The sequence below is a fragment of the Phacochoerus africanus genome, chromosome X, assembly GCF_016906955.1.
Source record: "Phacochoerus africanus isolate WHEZ1 chromosome X, ROS_Pafr_v1, whole genome shotgun sequence".
Taxonomy (NCBI): Eukaryota; Metazoa; Chordata; class Mammalia; order Artiodactyla; family Suidae; genus Phacochoerus; species Phacochoerus africanus.
In genome coordinates, this window is record NC_062560.1 from 9968822 (window position 1) to 9996236 (window position 27415).

Consider the following 27415-nt stretch of genomic DNA (forward strand, 5'->3'; position numbering starts at 1 on the left):
TCCCACTTCCTTCCTGCTATGGTTCTGCCAGCAGGTCCATTCTGCTATAGGCACAGCTCCCACCAGGACATCCCACTTGAATAGCTCTAGCTCTCTCCAGTGCCACAAAGAACATTCCCTTCCCTTGTCTGTTCAGATCTAGGAGTAGTACCAGCAGCTTCCCACTATTACTCTCCCTTGGGGCTCTAGCATCCCTTCACCAGTCTTTCAACCCTGTTCAACCCTCTGTCAAAAGTTCATTCATCACTCACCATGTAAACCCATTTGAGTGTGTCATCTGATTCCTGTTGGGACCCTAACCAGCACAGCGACTAAGCGTAGCCATTACTCTACAATTCACATCTCTGTGGGGGGGGGGGGGACTCATTACCGTATTTTGTTGAAGAGGCAGTAGTGGGGATGAATATTATTTCATTATTAAAATAGCTTGCAAGGTTTATAGTTTTTATTTTTCTAGGTATATATGTCATTTGCCATATGCCAACATGTGTTCTTGCCGATGGTTTCCATATGGATGGTTCTTAAAGCATTTTACTGGTGGATCTTGCTCCAGTGCACTCCATAGTGAAGACTGGGCAGCAGCGTTTGACTTGGCTAATGGAAAATCATAGTCCACCCAGAGTTCTAAGATGCTTCAAGTATCACATCAGTTCCAGCTAATTGGTATGTTTCCCAAGCAATTATTTCTAGTTCCATTTGAAAAACAAGGCTGATATGTGATGCCATAAGTTCCATTGCAGGAATAGGCTGTAGACAGCCATGTGTCAGTCTCTGAAACCAGGGAAGATGTGTAGGTCCAAAGACACCTGTGTGTCTTGTGTCGATCTGTTAACATCTGCTGAACACACATCCCTTACAGAGCATGGTCTTGTTTGTTCAGTTCCACAGAAAAAGAAGGCTTGAACTGAACACTCAAATAGTTTATGACATAACTATTGCTTTGTGTCAAGTAGGTGTCTTTTTGCATATGAGCTTAGAGTTATAAACAATCCCCCACAAGGACTTGGCATTATGCTCCAATTTGCATGATTTAAAATGTTTCTCTAACATGATCCAAGCTCAGATTTCAAAAGCTCTAACTGAACTGTTTTGTTGAAGTCATCAAAATGTGTCACATGCTAAATGTGAGAAGTTACATAGAGGAACTGATGGATTTTTAAAACTGCATATTCTGAAAAAAAATAGCTGTGCTACTTTCCTATGGCTGCTGTAACCAATTTCCACAAATGTAGGCTCCTAAAACAAAGCCAACTTCTTGTTTTACAGTTTTGGAGGTCAGAAGTGCAAACCGGGTCTCACTAGTCTAAATTGCAGCTATCAGCGGGGGTGTCTTCTTTCCGCATGCTCTGGGGGGAATCTGTTTCCTTGCCTCTTCCAGCTACTAGAGGTTGCCTGCATTCTTTGGCTCATGGCCTCGTTTTCCATCTTCAAAGGCAGCAATGGCTGGTTGAGTGTTTCTCACATCACATCACTCCGACACTGCTTTGTCCTCCCGTCTCCTTCTCTGCCGCTCCTGTCTCCCTCCTTCACATATAAGACCCTTCTAATTACACTGAACTCACCTGGATAACACAGGATAATCTCCCCATTTCAAGACCTTTAACTAAGTCACATCTGCAAAGTCCCTTTTGCCACATAGGACAACATACGCATAGGTTCCAGAGGTTAGGATGTGGATATCTCTGGGAGCCATCATTCTGCCTACTACAACAGTAAATAATGATTGAAAACTTTATCTAGTCATTTGTGATGGAACAGGATGGAAGATAATGTGCAAAAAAGAACATGTGTATGGATGACTGGGTCACTTTGCTGTACAGTAGAAATTGACAGCACATTGTAAATCAACTATAATGGAAAAAATAAAAACCTTAAGAAAATAAAATACCAAAAAAAAAAAGAGAAAACTTTAGAAACCTTTGCCTTTGCAGTTATAAATAATCAAAAGTGGTGGAAATTAAAACTGTTTTATGAGTGTTTTTAATTTTTCCCTCTAGCCGCACAAAAAAGCCCTAGACACATTTTGTTGCCTTCATGTCTTTACATGTTGAGGAAGTATAAAAATAACCACTTCAAAGGGTTTAAATTTTTGAATTTTAAATGAATAACACAGGCAAAATTACTGTTGTAGAGAAAGTGCTTGAAATAGTCTCCTAGTCATTACATACCATTTTAATACATATTATTTTCCCTGAGTGAAGAAACATAAATATTTCAGTAGTATTAATGATAACCGTTTAGGTTTCAGATGTCATTTTGTGATTTGGAAAACTCCAGGAAATAATTTCATAGTTTGTATCCTCTCATCTTCAAAATCAGTAGAGGAGAAACACAATTTTTGAGCCTACGTACAATTTTTTACTTATATATAGTTTGGGGTTTGGCTTTCTACAAGATAGGAACTAAATTTTTTTTGGTTTCTGTGGTGAAAGCTAGGAATTCTCCCCCCAAATAACAGGACAACCATCCTATGTGATTATCCACTGGAGTAAGTGAGAAGAGAAGTGCAAGATTTTAAGAAGGCCGGGCTGTACTTAGCACTGTGAAAGTAACATAGCCATGCACTGTATTGAAAACAGAGAAGTAAATGGCTAACCCGACAAAACCTATGTGGCTCAAAAGGCCAACTGCCTGCCAGCTTAAGGGACAAGGTGATGCAAACAGACAGGGCATCTGCTTTTGTGGTGCTGACATTCTAATGCAGAATAAGAGGGAAATAATATACAAACAGATAAGTGACTCAATACATGAAAAATATAATTCCGAGAAGGGTAAATGCTATGGGGACAGTGATATGCTGAGTTGTGTTTGTGGCAAAGGGGAGGCAACTCTAAGAGAAGATGTCTCTGGAGAGGGGACAACTGAGCTGTCAGTTGATGGTAAGCAATTCATGCTGTAGGTTCTTAAGAGCCCAGATCCCTGTGGCTTCTCTCTTCATCTCCAAAGTAAGGTATGTATACAACTGAGGCTAGGCAAGTGAATCAATTGGAGTACAGAGGGGAGAGATTAAAACATCTATTTGTATTTATTTTATTTTTTTTGCCTTTTTAGGGCCACACCCACAGCATGTGGAAGTTCCCCGGCTAGGAGTCCAATCAGACCTACAGCTGCAGGCCTACACCACAGCCACAGCAACACCAGATCCGAGCTGTGTCTACGACCTACACCACAGCTCAGGGCAAAGTCAGATCCGTAATCCACTGAGCAAGGCCAGGGATCGAACCCACATCCTCATGGATACTAGTCGGGGTTATTATTGCTGAGCCACAAAGGAACTCCTGTATCTATTTTAAAATAAAAAATAAGGGAGTTCCCGTCGTGGCACAGCAAAAACGAATCCGAATGGGAACCATGAGGTTGCAGGTTCGATCCCTGGCCTCACTCAGTGGGTTAAGGATCCAGCATTACCGTGAGCTGTGGTGTAGACTGAAGATGTGGCTTGGATCTGGCATTGCTGTGGCTGTGGTGTAGGCTGGCAGCTACAGCTCTGATTAGACTCCTAGCCTGGAACCTCCACATGCCACAGGTGTCACCCTAAAAAGACAAAAAAAAAAAAAGGAAGAAAATAAGAAAAATTAAATTTGGGTATTATTCAAATTTTCACTTTGGCATTCTACACTTGGTCCCTATGAAAGTCTCTCTCACACTGGAGTATGCCAATGTGCTGCATTTTATAAGAAGGTATTAAGTACATTTGAAATTTTTATTGTTATTTTTTTTTCCTTTTTTTATGGCTGCACCTGTGGCATATGGAAGTTCCCAGAGCTGCAGCTGAGGCCTATACCACTGCCACAGCAATGCTGGATCCAAGCTGCATCTGCGACCTTCGACGGAAGCTTCTGGCAATCCTGGATCCTAAGCCACAGACTGAGAACAGGGATCAAGACCACATCTTCACGGGTGTTAGTTGGGTTCTTAGCCCGCTGAGCCACAATGGGAACTCCTTGTTTAATTTTAACTATATTAAACTTCACATAATGGACCAAAGGTTTTAAAAGTTTTCTGTAAGGAGACTACGGGTAAGAGGTAGTAATTCTTGCATTTTCAAAGTAATAATAAGAAAATGCCAGAAGAAACTTTTTCTCCTCCAAGTAGGCCATCATCAGCCACATGACTCTTTGTTCATAGCCCCAAAGAACTCAGCCAGAAATATATAACATTATCAAGAAATCCATATAAAACATGTACTGACAACCATTTCCATTGCAGACAAAACTAATCCAGCCTTCCCCCACAGGTTAAAGCCATCACAGTGAGCAACACATCTCAAAATATTATTTCTTGATTTCGTCTTTATTCTGTAGTGTGCTTTATCATACACAAGATGTATCGGTTCCTGATTCATGTACACAACATAAATTAATACACATTTATTTAGGATTTGGATACATTTATTTTTACTTCTAGACTTGCAAAATCAAACATGCTTTGGGATCATGGTTCTAAACTATTTGATAGTTTATGGCCCTTGTCAGAGACTGTCAGCAACCATTTATGGGACAACCCAGCTCTGAACTCTGAAACGGATTTTCAAGATGGTGTGAAGTTTAGAGCATAATCAAAGTGCCAAGAATCACATAATCCAGCAGAATCTGGGTGGAGCAGCAATTCCCTAGTGCTTTGGAAGGAACATTCCAGTTTCAGCTAGAAGCTGCAGGGAATCTGAGCTGATCCCTGAAGCAGTTCTCTAATTCCTGTGCTTTTGGTTCATACAGGATATTGGCCAAGATTCCTCTGCAAATCCATTCCTCAAAAATAAGAGTTCCATAAGCTTATACAGGGTCTGACCAGTGACAAGTTTTATGTGTGTGTGTGTGTGTGTGTGTGTGTGTGTGTGTGAGAGAGAGAGAGAGAGAGAGAGTGTGTGTGTGTGTGTGTGTGTGTGTGTGCGCATGTGCATGAACACATATGTACCAAAGTGACACCAACCAGGGTTTCCTTTGACTCTTTATGATTTCATCGAATGCCTCTGAGACCCTTTGATGCTTGACTTATTTTAACATTGAATAAAGTATTTCATAAAAGAGGTTGTTACTTTCTTTGGTCAATACCCAAGGAAACCCAAGCTGTAACTATAGGCATGTTGGCCTAAAACAAATAGACTGCCAGATATTTCTCCAGCAAATATTTGGGATCAGCCAGCAGAGAACTGTAATTTGGGGTCTGCAACAATGGTGAGTCATGTGTGAGTCTTCACACAGCAAAAGAAAGAGACTGCTTTTATAGGGAGGAAAAGGAAGCTGGGAGGGCTACAGTAAACAAGAGCCCATGGCTTTTCATTGGCTGAGCCCTTGCCAGGAAGGAAGAGTCTTCCTTGTGGGCTCTGTATAGTCATAGGGTATAAGCGCTCCCCCTTCTGGTCTTCCAACTCTATTTAATTGAAGTTTCTGTTAATTAATTTCACAGACACATTTAGAATTAAAAGAGTTAAATTATTTTTAAGGTATGTGTGCATTTTACTCTATTGGCACTGACGATATAATTTGCAATTTTGTCCTTAGCTACAGGCACTAAATACATCATGGAATGGAGTCCTTTTGGGCCACGAATAAAAAAATCAGAATGTGGCTAATGATGGCTTGTGAGAAAAAGCAACTGGTAATCTTCAAGGATTTCTTCATGATTAGATTGTGGATGCTTCAATGCGTACAACAGAATGCATTCCCAGTAGAAAAAGGACAGTAGAAATTCGAAGGTATCCCAGGTATACCATGTCCTATATTTCACATTTATCAAATTAATAACTGTCCTATCAAAGGATGTTTCTCTCATTTCCCTTTTCTTCCCCCTTTGTCACCTCTTCAATAAGGCACACACACCCACTTGTGCAATATATAGACTAACTCATTCTGGAAATGTGAGCTGGGTAAAGCTACCCAAGACTCAGCCAGTGATGGTGCATTTCATTCTCATTTGTCATCGATATCCACACCATCCCATGCTCTGAAGTGTAACAACACATAAAGAACATTCATAATATAGAACTACTATGTAACCCAGCAATCCCACTCTTGGGCACATATCCGGACAAAACTTTCTTTGAAAAAGACACATGCACCTGTATGTTCACTGCAGCACTAGTCATAATAGCCAAGACATGGAAACAACCTAAATGTCCATTGATAAATGAATGGATTAAGAAGATGTAGTATATATACACAATGGAATACCACTTAGCCATAAAAAAGAACAAAAGAATGCCATTTGCAGCAACATGGATGGAACTAGAGACTCTCATACTAATGAAGTCAGAAAGACAAAGACAAATACCATATATCACTTATATGTGTAATCTAATATATGGCACAAACAAACCTTTCCACAGAAAAGAAACTCATGGACTTGGAGAACAGACTTGTGGTTGCCAAGGGGGAGGGGGAGGAGTGGTATGGACTGGTAATCTGGGGTTAATAGATGCAAACTTTTGCCTTTGGAATGGATAAGTAATGAGGTCCTGCTGTATAGGACTGGGAACTATATCTAGTCATTTGTGATGGAGCATGATAATGTGAGAAAAAGAATGTATATATGTATGTGTGATTGGGTCACTTTGCTGTACAGTAGAAAATTGACAACACTGTAAACCAACTATAATGGAAAAAATAAAAATCATTTTTAAAAAGAACATTCATAAAAGTATCTTGTGCATATAAATGTGTATGTGATTATGTGTGTTTTGGTTATGGTTCCCACTACCTCTGAAGAGATAAATAAGTTCATGGAAGTTTTCCTAGGAAGTCACTGCTCCAGGCATTTGAGCTTTGATGGTGGTGGTGGTGGTGGTAGGTGTGTGTGCACACACACTGGCAGAGGGTGAAGGAACAGGCTTTCAGAGAAGACTCTTTCCCATAAAGTGGAAAAGAATATAGGGTCAAAGCCTCTTGAAAAACTAAACAAATACTTCTTGAGGCCCCATACCAGGCACAAGAAACTTCTGAAAGAGGCTTGAATGATCCATGAAAACTCTCCACTTAGACCTGATCATTTGTTCCTTGGAAAATATCTTCTATCCCTTTCTGATTTTTACCAAATCTACCCTGAAGGCAGATTCAGGATTTAAGGTTCAGGGAATCCAAGAGTTCCAGATCTACTTTAATGAAAATATTTCTAGTGCTAAGCAATTCTGGGGCCAGTGACAAACTAGCCCTTATCGGGGTGAAGTGGTCAGTTCAGAGGTGGACCTCACAGATTTGATAAGCTTTGAGAAGGAAAGGGGTGGGCACAGAGCTGCTCCATCACTTTGATCTCCACTTGCTTCTCCCTGGAGACCTACTGAGTCACTTCAATCTTTGAATACTGGGGTCCAAGTGGATTTTCGCTGCAGAGGACAACTTCCCAGTGGACTTCGAAAGCCCGATGTACTAAACCAAAAACACAGAACTGCCCGCCCCCCACCCCACCTCTTGTCGTCACAATAAACATATACCACAATAGGATGGTTTAATTTATTTTCCATGTGAAAGATTTTATTAAGTTTAAAGTAGACTGGGTACACAGTTCTTTCCTGCAGCTGCAGTTTATGATGAGGGTAACCCAAAACACATGACCACATGATAAAACAATGTAATGCAGCACTTCAAGAATTCCGAGTGGACAGAAGGTTGGAAAGCGATTCTTTGTGTAAATAAGAGCTGGCCTCACATAATGGTAGATGCTTGTAAATTAAAAAATCTAAAGAAACATGCACTTTCCCCAGGATGTCATTCTCAGGATAATAAACATGATTCTAAATGCTTTTACACAAATGTCACCACGTGAACAGCCTGGACATTCATCATCCTCCGGCACTATTTAAAAAAATTATCTATCTATCTATCTATCTATCTATCTATCTATCTATCTATCTATCTACCTACCTACCTACCTACCTATCTACCTATCTACCCACCTACCTACCTACCTATCTACCCACCTACCTACCTACCTATCTACCCACCTACCTACCTACCTACCTACCTACCTACCTACCTACCTATCTATCTATCTACCTATCTATCTTGTCTTTTTAGGGCCGCACCTATGGCATATGGAGGTTCCCAGGCTAGGGGTCAAATTGGAGCTGTAGCTGCCAGCCTGCACCACAGCCACAGCAATGCAGGATCTGAGTCACATCTGTGACCTACACCACAGCTCACGGCAACATCAGATCCTTAACCCACTGAGTGAGGCCAGGGATCGAACCTGTGTCCTCATGGATGCTAGTCAGATTCGTTTCTGCTAAGCCACGATGGGAACTCCTAAATTTTTTAAACTTTTTATTACCTTTTTAAACTTTCATTTTATTTTATTTTTGGCCACACCCTTGGCATGCGGACATTCCCAGGTCAGTGATCGAACCTGCAATTGCGACCCAAGGCGATGCAGTGACAATGCAAGAATCTTAACCCTCCGTGCCACAAAGGAACTTCCACTATCTATTTGAAAAAAATGCAAATCTGGAAATTTCTGGAGTGGCTCATTTTTTATGAAAGTAAATTTTAAAAAGACCCCAGCATTTATCTTCTTGATCCTGCTGTCACGTCACTAACCAACTTATTCATTTCTGATGTTAGTCCAAGTGGAAGAAACTTCTTAGATGACTTCTGTAGGTTCCTCATTTCCCAGCAATCCTTGGTCTCTTGTCCTGGCCAGTCCAGGTGCATGTCTTCAGACCCCCTAAGGAGCAAAAACTTGTAGCATTGCCCCCTCCACTACCATCAGTGACCTTCTCCAGCACTCAGGAAACGTTTGCAGAATGTTCTTTCTTGCTCACAAGTATAATCCTCTCATAATGCATGAAACGTTAAGAGATAAAAATAGCATTTTGGAAAACATTTTGGATGACACATGCAGGGATTGGACTAAGCATGAAATGGTGTGATTTGCTGGAGGGAACACATATTCTTCAGTGAGTAGGCTTGATTCATGGTACTCACTGCCCTGTAACAGCTGGGGGAACTTTGGCAAGTCTTTTGGTCTCTCAAAGCCTCATGATCTTCCTCATCTTAAAAGGGACCAAGAATATCTCTCTTACCAACTCACAGGGTATTTGTAAAACCTGGATTATTTGTAAAGTGCTACACATGGGTTACTTATGGGTATCCAATGATTGGTTTCTGTGCTAAAGAAAGTAAGAGCAAAGAGGTACTTCATAGAGATCATTTGGTAAAACCAGTTCATTTTCTAGATGAGTCATCTGAGGCACAAAGAAGAGAAGAAATTCAAAGTTTGTCGTGTTTACACAGTGGATATGCATTCAAGATATAAAAGAATGACACAAAACTTGTGTTGGCTTGTGTACTCACTCCAAATATTTTGGTTTCATCCACAGTGAGTGCTCCTTGGTGTCCATTCTGCTATATCTCTCCATTGTTTGCTCCGCCCTTTAGTCTAAGAGAAGAAATCAGCCATTCTGTGAGGCAGCCAACACAATTGTGTAATAATTTCCACAATATCTATAAGGGACCAGTTTGTAGAACATGACAAGAACATTTCTTCTCCAATCACTCCTTTCAAACAGGCTCTGTTCCAGTTCCCTTGTCCTTCCTCAGATACTGCAGGCAGATCCTTTAATTGCCTGCCCATTTTTATATTTGAAAATGCCTAGGCCAGTCCATTTTAAACTTCAATCCCATATTCAACTTACCATGAATTATTCCTCTTGGGACCCAGTACTGGGCTTTGGCCTGAAGAGTTTTGAATACGGGGATAACTTTTTTGGCTTCTTTCATATCGCCCTCTTCTGCGTTTTGTGTCAGAGCTAGGGAGAAGGTATGGGGTGGTGGTACCAGGGGCAGACATTCCTGGTAGAAGAGGTGCCTCTGTAGTTTTCTCTGTTAAATATTCCTGCTCCTCCCCAAAGGTCTGGTGCATGCATGAAAATATACATTTTCTCTGACCTGAGGGTCATGGGTATATTGTTCCAGAAGCTGCTTGGGATAGATTCCACCCCACCCCCCCGACACACTCCCTGTTCTCATGTATGAAACATGTACTTCAGTCTTAACTCACTTCAAATACTGCCTCTTGTTGCCAAGAACCCCTGGCCAAATAGGCAGCCATTCTGGATGAGGTAATGGCTCAAGCCCAAGTAGCTTCCTTTGTGTCTATTTGACACTGGCTAATCCAAATATCTTGGTTTCACCCAGAGTGAGTGCTCCTTGGTGTCCATTCTGCTATAACTCTCATTGATTGCCCTGCTCTTTAGTCTAAGAGAAGAAATTAGCTATTTTGTGAGGCAGCCAAAATCCAACTATGGAATTGAATGACATTCTTCATTTCTAATAATGAAGCTCTAGAACCAATCCCATCACTTGATTTAAAATTTAGAGATGTTCTCTGATGATTCTCCAGTGCATTCCCAGTCTTCTACCTATACAGGTTGAGGGAAGTGGTGAGGAGACTGCAACTATTTGGGGCCTCCCAACTCTCATTAAGTTCTATAGAGTTTGTGAATTGAATGTGGGAACATTTGGTGCCTATTGTTTTCATCCTGGTGTCTATCTGCTCAAATCTGCTGTTAAACTCCTCTAGTGAATTTTGCATTTCAGCTATCATACTTTTCAACTCCAGATTTTCTGCTCACCAAAATAACTGCCAGCTCTTCATTAATATTCTATATTTGGTGACATATTCTCATACTCTTTAGTTCTTTAGACATGTTTTTCTTCAGGTCTTTGAACATATTATGAACTGATTTAAAGTCTTTGTCTAGTAAGACCAAAACCTGGCTTTCTCAGGGAAAGTTTCCATTGACTGTTTTTTATTCCCCAGTGGATGGTCTATACTTAATTATTCCTTTCTATGTATCATAGCTTTTGTTGAGAAATAGACATTTAAAAGAATATAAAGTAGCCACCCTGGAAATCAGAGTCTCCCCTTTTCCTAGAGTTTATTATTGTCATTCTTTGTTGTTATATTTGGGTTTTGGTTTTTGTTTCTTGGTTTTTTTGTGATTTTCCTGAACTAATTGTGTAAAGTCTATATTCTTTGTCATTTATGGCCACTAAATCTTCTGCTCAATTAGCCAAATAGAGCTCTATTAACATTTCTCATATTCTGTCAAACTACAAGAGAGATGAGTCATCCAGGAAAAGAAATATTAGTAAGGGAATTAGACCCAATGATATATCTATATATACCTCTCTATCTATATCTTTTAGGTTGAAAGATAAGGATGTCCAAGAAGGAGTGCGAGATAGTAGTAATTTTAGAGATGCCATACAAGTACCTCAGTTCCATTACTGATTATTTGAAGCCAGGGATTTCTTTTCTTTTCTTTTCTTTTTTTTTTATTACTCAAATGAATTTATCACATCTGTAGTTGTATAATGATCATAACAATCTGATTTCACAGGATTTCCATCCCACAGCCCAAGCACATCCCCCCACCCCCCAAACTGTCTCCTCCTTTCAATGTCTGTGAGTCAGCATCTGTTCTGCAAAGAAGTTCTGCCTGTCCTTTTTTCAGATTCCACATGTCAGTGAAAGCATTTGATGTTGGTGTCTCATTGTATGGCTGACTTCACTCAGCATGATAATTTCTAGGTCCATCCATGTTGCTAAAAATGCTGGTATTTTGTTCTTTTTAATGGCTGAGTGATATTCCATTGTGTATATGGACCACATCTTCTGGATCCACTCCTCTGTCGATGGACATTTAGGTTGTTTCCATGTTTTGGCTATTGTAAATATTGCTGCAATGAACACTGGAGTACATGTGTCTTTGCGAGTCGTGGTTTTCTCTGGATAGATGCCCAGGAGTGGGATCAAATGGTAGTTCTATGTTTAGTTTTCTGAGGAATCTCCATACTGCTTTCCACAGTGGTTGCACCAATTTACAATCCCACCAACAGTGTACTAGGGTTCCTTTTTCTCCACACCCTCTCCGGCACTTATTGTTTGTAGACTTTTGGATGATGGCCATTCTGGCTGGTGTAAGGTTGGTACCTCATCGTAGTTTTGATTTGCATTTCTCTAATAATGAGTGACGCTGAACATCTTTTCATGTGTTTCTCGGCCATCTGTATGTCTTTTTTGGAGAACTGTCTGTTTAGATCTCCAGCCCATTTTTTGATGGGGTTGTTTGTTTTTTTGGTATGGAGCTGTAGAAGTTGTTTATAAATTTTGGAGATTAATCCCTTGTCAGTCAATTCATTTGCAAAGATTTTCTCCCATTCTGTGGGTTGTCTTTTTGTGTTGTTTAGGGTTTCCTTTGCTGTGCAGAAACTTTGAAGTTTGAGTAGGTCCCATGTGTTTATTTTTCTTCTTATTGTCAATACTCTAAGAGGTGGATCTGAGAAGATGTTGCTGTCGTTTATGTAAGCAAGTGTTTGGCCTGTGTTTTCCTCTAGGAGTTTGATAGTGTCTGGTCTTATATCTAGGTCTTTAATCCATTTTGAGTTTATTTTTGTATATGGTGTTAGGGAGTGTTCTAATTTCATTCTTTTCCATGTGGCTGTCCAGTTTTCCCAGCAGTTTATTTTTGTGTATGGTGTTAGGGAGTGTTCTAATTTCATTCTTTTCCATGTGGCTGTCCAGTTTTCCCAGCACCACTTATTGAACAAGCTGTCCTTTCTCCATTGTATAGTCTTGTGAAGCCAGGGATTTCTTTGGGCACACCCAGAAGAAGACTTTGACTAAGTCCAGAGCTGTACTGGAAATGCAAGATGATGCCATTTCCAAGAGTTACAAGTTTAATATGGTGAAAAAAATATATATTTCAACACTATTACAGTGGTTGGCTGAAGTATAAATATGATACTAGTTAATGTATTTGCCTACTATGTCCATCTATGGATCTGGTATGAACATCTAGGGATCTCAGAGTTCAATAGTAAGGACTGCTCTCTTAATCAAAAACTTAATCCAAGACCCAATTTTTTTCTTAGGCCCTGAAAGATAACTCCAAGTTGGGGAGATCACAAGTGCTGTCATTCCATCAGATCTCAGCTCACTATTCTTCTTGCCTACCTCTGCATTCATTCTGTTGGTAGAGAGATTTCTCCTGTTTACAAATATCTGAGTCTCTACACCCCTAGGGCTATGTCCGGTTGCCATTGGACAAAGTCCTGTGACTAGTCATAGCCAGCAGGCTATGGGAAGAAGGGAATTGTATCATTTCCTGGCTGGGGAATTTTATTGCCATTGTGAGGCCCGGAAGCACTCTCTTCCCACTCTGTCATGACTGGGAATGTTCCACATGGTGGTGTGTCTATTAGCCTTGGTTCCAGAGGCAGATGACAGAGAGAAGCACCCTTCACAGATATCTGCTATTTATCAGGCGTGATTTTTAAAAAAAATAACCTCACTCCTTTTTATGGCTGAATACACACATACCACTTTTTCTTTATCCATTCATCTCTTGATGGACACTTAGGTTGCTTCTGTACCTTGGCTATTGTAAACAATGCTGTTACAAACATTGAGGTACATTATCTTTTCAAATTAGTGTTTACATTTGCTTTAGATATATACCCAGGAGTGTAATTGTTGGATCACTTGGTAGTTCTGTTTCTAGTTTTTTAAGGAAGCTCCATACTATTTTCCATAGTGGCTGCACCAATTTAGATTCCCACCAACAGTGTACTAGCATTCCCTTTCTCCACAACCTTGCCAGCATTTGTTATATGTAGACTTTTTGAGGATACCAGTCTAACAGGTATGATATCTCCTTATGGTTCTAATTTGCATTTATCTGATGATTAGCAATACTGAGCATATTTTCAGGTGCCTATTTGCCATCTGTATGTCTTCTTTGGAAAAAAAATGTCTATTCATGTCTTCTACACATTTTTAACAAAGTTGTTTTTTGTTTGTTTGTATGTTTATTTTGTCTTTTTGTCTTTTCTAGGGCCGCTCCCACAGCATATGGAGGTTCCCAGGCTAGGGGTCTAATCAGAGCTTTAGCCGCCGGCCTACACCACAGCAACATGGGATCTGAGCCACGTCTGCAACCTACACCACAGCTCACGCCAACGCTGGACACTTGACCCACTGAGCAAAGGCAGGGATCAAACCCGCAACCTCATCCTTCCTAGTCGGATTCTTTAACCACTGAGCCACAATGGGAACTCCAAGTTGTTTGTTTTTTTGATATTAAGCTGTATGAGCTGTTTATACATTTTGGATATTAACCCCTTATAAAATTCTTCCATTTGAAATAATGTGGACCTAGAGGGTATTGTCCTTAGTGAAATAAGTCAGACAAAGAAAGACAAATACTGTATATTATCACCTATGTATGGAATCTTAAAAATAAAAAAATGAATGAATATAACAAGACCTAGACTTATAGATACAGAGGACAAACTAGTGGTTACCAGTGGAGAGAGGGAATGAGGGAGGGACAAGATAGGGGCAGGGGACTAAGAAGCACAAACTACTATGTATAAAATAAATAAGCTACAAAGATATATTATATAGCACAGGGAATAAAGCCAATATTTTATAATAACTTTAAATTGAGTACCATCTATAAAAATATTGAACCACTGTGTTGTACACCTAAAACTAATATAATATTGTAAATCGACTATACTTCAATGAAAAAAGATAAATAAGTACCAGGGATGTAATGTAAAACATGGTAAATATAATTAACACTGCTGTATGTTATATAAGTTATTGGGAAAGTAAATCCTAGGAGTTCTCATAAGAAAAAATATGTTTTTTTCTATTTATTTAATTTCATATCTAAACGAGATGATGGTGCAATAAACCATAATGGAAAGAACATGAAAAAGAATACATACATGTATTAAAAATGAGATGATGGATATTCACTAAACTTAGTGTGACAATCATTTTATGATATAGGTAAGTCAGATCATTAGGTTGCACACCTAAACTTAGAGAGTGCTGTATGGCAATTATATATCAATAAAACTGGCAGAAAAAATTATTTTTTTGTAAAAACAAAATAAACCTCATTGTCTTACATGACTTGGATTTAGGGGTTATTTGTTGATGCAGCCCAACAGGTATCTTACTTCATTTCATGATTTTAGCTGACCCACTTATAGTCCTCTGGCTTGGCTATCTGTACCATTTTTACCACATATGTCATCTTCATCGGCTTTGTCATGCTAATTTGAGAAAATGAAGAGAGTGAAGGGGCTCATAATTGTTTTCTTTTCCTCTGAGCCTCACACTAACACAAGAAGTTATGACACAAACCGTAACAAACCAGTCTGTTCTATATTTAACTTACATTCTCATTCTCTCTCTCCCCCTCTCCTTCTTTCTCTACCTCCCTCCCTCCCTCCCGCTCTCTCTCTAAATGATAGATATGTATGACAGGGAAGTCAACTGTATAAAATTAACCGATGAGACTATACACATAGAGTTCCAATGCTTCTTTTTAACTTCGGCTAACCACCATCATCTTGGGTTTCCTCTGGCTGCTCTGTAGAGCAAGGACAAGAGTGATATTTCCCAAGGTAGTTATGAGAACAAGTGTGTGTGCGTGTGTGGGGGAGTGTTAGGGGAAATGTGGTGTATTTTGCATAAAGTGAGCTATAATTGAAAAAGGCACTCCTTTCTAAAGGAGCAGGCAAGAGAACTAGAATCCTCCAGAGCATGCTGGAATCTGCTTTCTATTTTCCCACATTTGTTTCATGCTAAGCTGTATGGGTCCCCATCCCCCATTGAGGTATTTGACCCCAGCAAAACATGGAATTGCTACACCACTTATTGATTTAAGAGGAGTAGCAAGCCCAATAGGAAGAAGAATCATTCTTATATCAGCTGGCGCGGGCAGTAACAATTTGTGTTTCTGCACATTCTAAATGTTTTGATTTTTAACTTTTCCTCATTTTGGCTATAAAGTTACTGGCCACTTTTAATGAAAAAATTAATATATTTACACAATGTTAAAATAATAATTAAGCAATATAAAAGGATATGCAGAGAAAACTATATTTCATTTTCACCCTCGGCATACAGGTTGCAGTCTTCTCCAGAAGCAGTTCTTGCTACTATTACATATTCTATGCATATACAAACATAATATATGACATATGCAATGTATAAAACTACCCCCTGCCCATATTTATCAACAAAAATGGAAGCAGAGTGTGCACACAGTTCTTAACCTTTTTTGTTTTTTTAACTTAGCAGTATTATCTTGGCCATTGTTCCTCTTCCATCCACAGAGACTGACACATTTTTTTCGAATGGCTAAATTCTCTTTTATTGTACATTTAGGACTTGACTTGGAGGAGATGGCCAAATGGCAGGGCTGTAAGTGAGTCTAATTCAGAATCATGAGATGCAGTAGAATATGCATTCTGATAGCACAGATCATACTGCATTAACAATCCCTAGATGATGGACATTTATGTTGTTTTCCGGCTAAGGCTATTGCAGACCACACCATGAAGATCTTGTTCAACTTTTGCATACATGCACAAGTATATGATAAGGATACATTCCCAGAAATAGAGTCGCTGACATACAGGATATTCACATTTTCTTTACTTTAAATAAACTTGATATACAGGCAAATGCCTCCCTTTTAAGTGTGCAGTTTGTGTATACCCATCTTACCACCAACACAACTAAGATATAGAACATTTCTGTTTTAATAAAAGCTGTATTATTATTGAGGAACAGTAAGGCCAAGAGATCAGGAGATGATGGCCACTAGAAAAACAGTTTATGACACTCAGAGTTCCTGAGAGAGGGCGCGCATGTGGTGTCATGGGGGAGCCACAGGGAGAAGTAGGTAGCGACGGGTGAGGTAGTGAAGTCTGTGGATAAGAGAGGGAGGAACTGTGATTTCCTTGGGAAGAGCATAATGGAGGAGAAATGACTTTGATCAGTTATTAGAGAAGGGAGAGTAGACTCTGGACTGGTTGGTTTGGATTTGAGATGATTCCCATTGGGCTGTCCAGACCAAGATGTGTCTGGCATGTCCACACAGGGCAGGCATTAATGCATCAAGTTTACAGAATCTAAAAACGTGGCTAATAAAATTTCCAACTGCAAAACTTCCATTATAACCCCATGAAGAAAATCTCTCTCCGACTTCTGGTTGCAGGCACTGACCTCTCTGCTTTCTTTGACCAAAGTTTTTCCAATTCTAGAATTTCACATAAATGGGACCAAATGATAAACACACTTTCGTGCCTGACTTCTGCTGCTCAGGATAATGTTTTTGAAATTCACATGTTGTTTTGTGTATTAATAGTTCTTTCTTTTTTATTGGTGAGCAGCATTCCATTGTGTGGATATGCTACAATTTGTTTATTCATTCATCTCTGATAGACATTTCATTCTTTTTTTCTAGTTTGGTGCCATTATGAACACTGCTGCTTTGGATATTTTTTCATATGTCTTTTGTGGGCATAGCTGTATATTTCTCTTGGGAAAATATCCAGAGTAGAGTTTCTAGGTGTTTATAAGTGCCAAATGGTTTGGCAAAGTGGTTGTACCATTTTATACTCATGGTAGTGTATGAAAGTTCTGGTTCACATCCACGCCAATATTTGATATGGTCAGTTGCCACGTATATTTTGATAAATGTTGTTCTCCAAATGTGCAGCAGACACTGCTAGCTGCCTGAACCAATAGCTGTTCCCATCTTCTTTCTCCCTTGCCTCCCATCATGAAGCTACAACTTTCCCAGTCTTCCTTTCAGCTATGCATGTTCGATATATCACAATTCCAGCCAGTAGGGTATAAATCAAAGTCTGCTGGGATCTATTCAGGTGTGATTTTATTTACCTAATAAAGGGATGGATGTGCCAACACTGCTCCCTCCTTTCCTCCTCACTCCTTACTGGCTTGATTACAGACACGGTTCTTGATGCTATGGTAAGCTTCTTGCCACCACAAGGGAAGGCCAAGAAAACCGCAGCAGACAGACAATGGCAACCCAGGGCCCCCAAGCCAGCATCCACCTACCTCCAAGCTTCAAATTATGTGAGAAAAGTAAACGTGGACTTATTTAAGCCATTGTGCCCCAGAGATTTTTCTTCTTTGCAGGATATCAGACTAACATTTCTGACATTCTTTATTCAAATAATACCAAAGGGGATTGTCAGTTGACATACCTAGTAAATAAGAGTGTCTGTTTCCCCACATTTCTTCTAACACATGGCATGGTTTTAATCTTTACTACTTTGTTGCTTTAACAGACATTCACTTAATTATGGCTGAAGTTAGAACCTCATTCAAGTTTAAAAGCTATGCATTGTCTTTGCTGTGACTTGCCTACATATGTCTTGTGGGCAGTAATCTGTAAAAAATCTTTATAGCTTAATAAAATCAGCTCTTTATCCACTATTTTTGTCATTTGCCTTTGAATTTTGTGTATGGTAAGTACTTTTTAAATTTTGAGATAATTTTTTAAAATTAAATTTTATTTATTTAATTTTTGGCCATGCCCAGGGCATGAGAGCTCCGAGGCCAGGGATGGAACCTGAGCCACAGCAGTGACAATGCCAAGTCCTTAAGCCCTAGGTCACCAGGTTACTCCTATGGTAGGATTTTTGATGCTGAGAAGTGTTTAGTTTTAATATAATGTATTCTGAAGTGAGATGTCCTGCCTTCTAATGTTAGGCCATCATTCTAAAGGAAATCACAGCTGAAATCACAGAGAAGACTTGGCTTTCCTAAGTGTGACTATTTCCAATCTTTGTGAAATGCAGCTCTCTTATGCCTTCACCTGTAGGATATAAACAATTAAGTTGGCCGTCTGTTGAAGAGAAGTCCTACTTAAAGCACTGAAAAAAACAGACTCTCTCTGGTTTATGGAAAGGTTATACTCATACTTCCAATCCTTTCTAAAAAACAAAGCTCCTCTATGACTTCATCTGTATGATGTGTATAGATATGCAGTAGGTCCAAGTTGGTCTCCCAAGATCAAATTGTATCTCCCTTTTGATGATCTCTACTAACTAAATTTGTTATAGTTCCTGAAATCTTCCAGTGCCGTTATCAGTTGAGTGCCAAAATATTATCAACAATTTAAATTATTATTAACATAAAAATTTAAGAACCATGGACAATCAGCTTCGCGTGGGCTTTTCTTTCCCTCCATGGCTATATAAGGGTGGGCGTTTCATTTTTTTTTTAACCTACATGAAATTAGAATTTTACAGTACGTGCCAAACAAAATCAGCCTTTTCCTCAATCCCATTTCAATTTTAGGCTGTGATTTTGCTTTGGCTTACATTTTAATAAAGTTGGCATTTTTACTTCTCTTGCATCTGGAAATTCCCAGTTGGCTTTGTCATGATGTGAAGTGAAATAGTAATTCAGTTGGTCTGAATTTGCTTTGAGGAATAAACCATCACTTTCTACATTTTTCTCCCCTATGATTTATTGATTTGCAAAATGTGCTATGAAATATACGTGTGTGTGTGTACACACACACACACATAGACTGAAGTTTAAAAAGAGCAAGCATTACATGCATGGTTCACCTTACTATTAATTTGATATCTTCATTTAGGATAGCTCCAAGGAGTTAGAAGCTGAGTAAAAGTGAATTCAAGAGAGAAGAAAAACAATAAATATATACGTAGACTGTTGAAAATACAATTGCGTCCATCCTTTCACTGCTTTTGTCTTGGTTTTTTGGGGGCCGTACCTGCAGTATATGGAGGTTCCCAGGCTAGGGGTGGAATCAGAGCTGCAGCTGCCAGCCTACACCACAGCCACAGCAACACCATATCTGAGCCGAATCTGCAACCTACACCACAGCTCACGGCAACTGCCAGATCCTTAACCCACTGAGTGAGGCCAGGGATCAAACCTGCATCCTCATGGATATTAGTCAGATTCATTTCCGCTGAGCCATGGTGGGAATTCTCCTTTACTGCTTTTGGAAAATAAGCAGTACTTTTAAAATATGTTTAATATTTAAGAAGAATATATTCTGATGAATCAGTAACTACAGGTAAATCCACCAGACACTCTAAATCAGCTTAACTCCTAAATGTTTGAAAGAATGTGACAGCAATCAAAGATGTCTAGAGGATCCTGCTTTTTCACCATCTTTGGAAATAAGCAGGAGTGTAATTTGCCAGCCAAGAATTGCCACCCTGCTGATGGTACTTTCTTCTTTTGTTGGAGGTTAAGTTCAGGTGACCAGTTGTACCATTTACCCAGAACTGGAGAGGTTCCTAAGATGTGAGCCTTTCTGTTCCTGGGAAAGTCCTGGGAAACCATGATGAGTTGGTCAGCAGAAAGCAGGGAAAACCCATCGTGGATGTTAAAATTGCACCCATCTGGGTTGGATATTGGAATACATGACTGTCCTTCATGTACCCAGAACTGAGATCATCCCTGGACATGCTCATCATGTTGAAATGGAAGGAAAAATTCTGAAGCCACAGTAAAAGCTTAAATGTTTGATAAGTTTGAAATGAGTGCTTTTTGTAGTTTAATGTCTCCAAATCAGGATGTTGATGTAAACACAACATATTCTAAAGCAAATTCAATGAGAGAAAAACAGTCTTCGCTAAGATAAATGTCAAGTGAAGGGTGCACATCAGCTTAGTGTTTTGCTATGAGGGGAAGAGAGGTGTTTATGGGATAGGTGAAAATGCAGCATTATATTCAGAAAGCCATTTAGGAAGCAGCTTTTATTACTATTGACATTGGACTCCCCAAGACAATGGAATGCCCATTTTATATGAAAAAGTCACCAGTAGCTGATATTCTGTTGGCAACTTAAAAAAAAAAGCTACACCTCAATCTGCCACTGTCATCCACATTCAGCTAGTCACAGAATTGGGGACCATATTTAAATGCATCTGATGTGAAGCACAGACCTCTAAAAAGGAGATATATACACTCACAGATGACATATTAAGTACTTTGAAAACAACTCAGCCCCCCTCTTATCATTCCAACTTGCCATTTTGTAGGAAGCGTTTTGGTTGAGAACTTCTCCATCTACTTTTGAGTTGATGGCACTGCTAGACAACATATACTGATGAAGAATGAGATCTGACTAAACTGTCCCCTTTTTATTCTATAAGAAGAGCCAGAGTGGAACCTGGATGTAAGCCAGGTTTTTCCTTTGATTCACACTAAGCCAGATGGTACTTCCAACTGCAGAAGAGATCCTCCAGGGATTCACGAGGTGGGTGGGGCTTGGACTTGTAGATGTTTCTGACTCTAATACCTTCTTCTGATGAATTAGTTGTGTTTGGACCACCTCACTCTTCTGAGCTTATTCTTTATGGTAGACATGGGGTTATACCAGTCAGATCTCCCTTCGAGACAATTTGTTGCCAGGAATATAGTTAGCAGACAGACAATAAATGGCTTCACCTACAGATCTGTGACGGCATTTTTGCCAAGGCTACACTGCTTCAGGACCACTCCCAGCCATAGACTTAGCATGAAAGGGGTCTTCATCTAAGCCCCTGTCTGATGTGCATTCTCTAATGGGAAAGCTTTGCTCAAGGACTCCCCATCATCTAGGCCACGATGGTCTGAGAGCTGCCCTGCAGGCTAGGAGGATTCTGACCCAGTCTTCCTTCCTTACTTTTACTCACAGGTACTAGAATTGCATCACGGATTTTAGGCTCTCTCTGCCTATTCCCACTTATCTTTTATTGGCATTTTCTCCACCTGTGCATCTACTTCTCAGATGACCTGAACTGATACATAGTTCTTCTTATTGCCTTATACCAGATACCACTCAAAGTACCAATGACATAAGGCTCTGTGTTAAGTAGCTTTTTACTATAAGTTGAAGGCAAAGGACAGTATTTACCCTATAGCACACCAAAAGATGTAAAACTGAATCTTCACACAATGGAATACTACTCAGCCGTAAAAAAGAACAAAATAATGTCAATGGCAACAACATAGATGGAACTAGAGATTCTCATACTAAGCAAAGTAAGTCAGAAAGAAAAAGACAAATACTGTATGATATCACTTATATGTGGAATCTAAGATATGACACAAATGAACCTATCTACAGAACAGAAACAAACTCATGTACATAGAGAACAGACTTGTGGTTGCCAAGGGGGAAGGGTAAAGAGTAGGATAGACTAGGAGTTTGGGGTTGGTAAATGCAAACCATTGCATTTGAAGTAGATAAGCAATGAGATCCTGCTGTATAGTACAGGGAATTATATCCAATCACTTGTGATGGAACATGGTGGAAGATAGTATGAGAAAAAGAGTGTATATGTATGTATAAGTGGGTTATTTTGCTGTACAGCAGAAATTGACAGAACATTGTAAATCAACTATAATAAAAAATTAAAAAACTGAATCTTTAGTATCTTTGTCCTCCAAAAATCTTTGTTTACAACTCATCTTAGAATTTCCCATAAACTCTTTTTCCATAGGCTCCAACCCCTTGCCACATCTTTCATGTTCCCAGGTTTAACTTATTTCTTTGATCTCCACTCTGCACTCACTATTTGCTCTGCCACTGAGATCCTTGTCAACTTCCCCCTTTACAGACTATGTAGTTGGAATATCACCTTCCACAGTTCAAGCAGTTTATTATTTCTCTTCCTAAAAGGAACTATCAGGCCAGGGTGAAAAAAAATAACATCTTTTTCCAACCCTCACTACACATACTATGTATGATTAAGGATAAAGAACTGCCACTTTTCTTCATATTTACAGAAGAAAAGAGAGATGTCTCTATAACTCTACCCAACCAGAAAGACTATTCTTTTACCCCTATGATGTCATGAGAAATAAAGGAGGGCGATAAGAGTTAAATTGGGTCAAACCCATGGTACTGTGATAATGATTTTACACATTGGGGATTTACTGTAGAATATTCTCTTATTTGCCATAAAACCACCTTGAAGCATCTACTGATAGTCACTAATTTTAATGACACAGAATGTGGATGAGATTAACCAGCTGTTTGCTAAACCCATTTTCCTCTTTTGTCGGGCATACCTGTGTGATCACATGACTGAGTTGAGGCCAACGAAATGTGGGCAGGAGTGATATAAACTTCACATCATCAGGCCTTTGTGTATCTAAGCAGTCTTTGCCTAATCCAAGACAAAACGTTTCTCTTACATTTTCTTATAGAAGTTTTATAGTTTTAGGCTTTATATTTTGATCATAGATCAAATATGTTGTGTATGTCATATGAGATATAGATGAAAGTTTCATTTTTCTTTTTCTTTTTTTTTTTTTGGTTTATGGACATCCAATGTTTCTACTGAATTGTTTTTGTACCTATGCTAAAATTCAATTGTCCATATATATGTGTGTGTGTGTACATCTATTAATAGGTTCTCTGTCCTATTCCATTGATATATTTGTCTGTCTTTATATAAATGCCTCACAGTCTTGATTACATGAGCTTAATAATAATTCTTGAAATTGGGTGGTAGTAGTACAAATACTTTTGTATATTGACCTTGCATCTTGCAACTTTTCCCAAGTTACTTTTTCTGCTTTTTAAAGTTGTTTTGATTATTCTAACTTCTTTACATTTCCATATGAATTTTAGAATCAATTTGTTAATATCTACAACATATCCTACTGGGGTTTTGATTAGGATTGCATTAAATCTATTGATCAATTTTGGGGTGAAGTGACATTTTAACAATATCGAGTCTTTTGGTCCTTGAACAAGACATACCTGACTATTTATGTAGGAAATTATTTAATTTCTCTCAAGAATGTTCTATAGCTTAACTGTACATGTTTTACATATTTTGTCTAATTTATCCCTAAGCATTTCATTTTTATGCTCTTGTAAATGGTATTTTTCTTTTTCTTTCCTATTGTTCCATGCTAGTATATAGCAATACAAATACTTTTGTATATTGACCTTGCATCTTGCAACCTTTCCCAAGTTACTTACTAGCTTTGGCAGCATTTTAATACATAGATCCATCGTATTTTCTACATAGGCTATCAAGTCATCTGTGAATACAGACAGTTTTCTTTTTTCTGTTCTACTCTTTAGTTCTTTTACTTAACTAATTTCTCTGGCTAGAATATCCAGTACAATGTTAAATAGAGGCAATGAAAATGGACATTCTGATCTTATTGCTTATTTTAAAGAGAAAGCTTTCAGTCTTTCACTGTAAGTATGACATTAGCTGTGGGTTTTTTCACAGATGTCCTTTATCAGATTGAGGAAGTTCCCTTCTATTCTATTTGTTGAGAGGTTTTGTCAGGAATGGATGTGGATTTTGAGAAAGGCTTTTTCTGTGTATATTATCACATAGGTCTCTCTCTCTCTCTTTTAGTTTATAAATATAGTGAATTACAGTGGTTGATTTTCACATTTTATCAGACCTGCATTCCTGGGATTGACCCCACATGGTCATGATGTATAATCCTTTCTATAAATTGTTATATTTCATTTGCTAAAATTTTATTTAGAATTTTTTTGAGAAGCACTGGTCCAGAACATATTAAATATTTTAAAAGACGTTAGCAGCCCCTCCACTCAAATGTACATACCCCTTGTACAGTTGCTGCTTTTCTGGAGTATGATAAACAAAACTACAAAAAAAAAAAAAAACATGTCCAGTAGTACAATTAAGCACTTGAGCAAATTGAATTAACCTGTCAGGAGTTGTCATAGGAATTTAGGTTAAATTACATTTAAACCTAAGTTGAACTTCTATGTCTTAGATACATGAAAATAATGAGCACAACTCCTTTCCTGTCTGCAAAAAAGGGTTTCTGGAGCTGAGGGTTTACTTGCAATCTCAAATTTCTTTCTGGCTTTCTATGTTCAGTTTCAGACTTATAACAAGCAGCAAAAAAGCCCACCTTTCAAAACCATGCCCAACTGGATGTCTTTACACCCACAAAGGACAGCAGGATCAGGCTTCCAGTAGAGATACACTGCGTTCTGTTAATTCTCACACTTGAGATCCATTCACCCCTGAGCACACATTACGTCCAATTCGCATTCTATATAAACAAGATTGTAATGCAAACTGACAGAATTCCAATGCTTGTAATCTTCTACCCCTTTCTTACATGTCACGCAAAACCAAGGACAACTTGATGCAAGAGAAGACAACTGGTCTTCAGATTGAGTCCTTTGTGTCATCACCTTCCAAAACATCCCGGGTGAGTGTCATGGGTTGCGTGACACGGCCACTCAAACTGCCCAAGGAAGAGGAGTCCTTTCTGTTATCACCCATAGACTGTTGACGCAGCAGCTAGACATACACTCCCTGCCCCCCAACTCCAGGGAAGCAATTGAGTGTTAGGAAGCCTGGGAGAAGGGAGATAGCAAAAGCATCAGCAAATATTTGTGGGTATAGGTGGGGCTGTCTGTCGGGCCATAACATATAATGTAATACAATCCTAAATCTTCACATAGAAAACAATGTTCAAACTTAGCACATTTGCGGCTAAGAGCCTTGAATGTTTACAGTTACATTTGATACTAGGCTGAAGCATTCAGGGTGTGGTAGCAATTTAATCCTAGTGGTCTCAAATACCTGTAAGGCAGGCTTGGTGGGCCTTTCAGTTTGTCTTCTGATCGTCTTCTGAATGATGCCGTTTGGGGTTCAAAAGTGATGACTATAATTTAATCTACTATTTTGTAATCTGCTTCAGGCACGGTTGAGTGGAAGTATATTTTGAAAATGAATCACAGCCCTACTATTTACCTAAATTTTTTCCTCTCTTGATCTCTATTTACCACTATTATATTCTAGTCAAAGACAAGATGGTTGAATTAGTAGAAGTTTTGCTTACTGGGAGATAATTGCTAAGAAAGTTTTGAGCTATGTCTCATGAATAAATATTTCTAAATTTAAGCATTAAGTGAAAAGGAAGCATTTCCACCTCCATTTCTTATGACCAACTTAATCTGAATGCATATTCTTTCATTCCCACTCAGCTGTTTCGGAGGACAGCTATCTGGGGACCTGAAGCAAAGTTTCTGATTTTAAGTGAGTAAAGCCATTGTTTGCAAAGACAGTATCTTATGCTTATTTCTTAGACACCAGTATATCTAAGACAATGTAAGTCACTTTATAAAACTTCCATAAGTACATATAAAGAATTTGAAAAATTGTGTATTTAGGGTAACACTTCGTTTTTTTGGACATCTGGGGTTTCCTTAACTCTCTTGATTTCCATGATTTTTATAATAGGCAAATCTTTCTTTCATAATAGCTGGATATAGATTTTCTCAAAATACATAATTTTAAAATTTATAAATTTATATATTATATGTATATATATATATATATAGGTATTTGTTTATGTATTGATATATTTATTTCCTTCTGAAAATGATTGGCTAGAATTATGAAAGAAGGACATTGCTAGAGACCACAATTCTGTGTGTTGAATGATACCTTGGCAGGACTTTCTGAGCTATGACCTCCCTGGAAGGAGGAAGCACAGAGTGGCAGATATGCTGAGTTGACACTTCTAATGATGACCTCTCTTCCACTTGGAAGGCAAATTGAACTGTAAGAACACATATCTTTAGCCATAACAGTGTGGGCTGCAAGAAGCAAAAGAGAATGTGAAGCAGTCCATCTTTAGCAAATGAGGTTTGCAAGGAGGATTTCAGGAGAAATAATCTGTACTAACCACCCAGTGTTTCAGTCCTGTGTTTAAACACTGCTGGTGTTTAAAGTGTGAATGTTTGGAAGGTCAAAAACCTCATGCTTATGTTTTATTGCAAAAGGGGTGCTATGAAGCCACGTATAAATATCATGTTTAGGTATCTGGGTTACCTGTGTCTCTGCTCCTCTCCATTCCATAGTTAATAGACAACAGAAGTAATATTTCTGTCCTCGTTCACCTAAACACTACCCCTTTCCTTGCATTATTTATCATTTGAAGCAAGGCAATGCTGCCAATGGCTTTATCCTGCTGGATAAGTCTCCTGGGAAATACTCCCAGGGCTAAAGTCTGCTAACACTAGCCTAGTGTTAATAATCTACAGTTGGCAAGTCATTCATCTCAGATATTAACCAAGATGATCAAGATGGCAGATACTGAAGCAGAAATGTGCATGTTTGTCAGAAACTCAAAGAAGTGGAGAAGAAAGAGGAATGGCATCTGCTGGAATTGTTGGAGGGAAACACCAAATACAAAAGAATGACATGTACCAGGTAGAACAATTCAAGCTGAAAAGGAAGAAAAAGGTCGCACATTCCCAGAGGGTGCAGAGCTGGAATCATCAGTCAGAAGGACAGAGAAGAGACTGCTTAAAGAAAGTCTTGAGAGAAAACATGACTCAATGAATGACCCTGGACTCAAGTCCCTTAACCTCTTCATGTCTCAGCATCCTCCTTTGCACACCCTCCTAGGGAACATTCAAATGGCTGAAAATCTAGGTACTGAAATACGTGTGTGTGTGTGTGCACGCACACACACACGCATGTCTGTCTGTCTGTATTTTTTTGTCTTTTTAGGGCTACACCCGTGGCATATGGAAGTTCCTAGGCTAGGGGTCCAACTGGAGCTGCAGCTGCCAGCCTACACCATA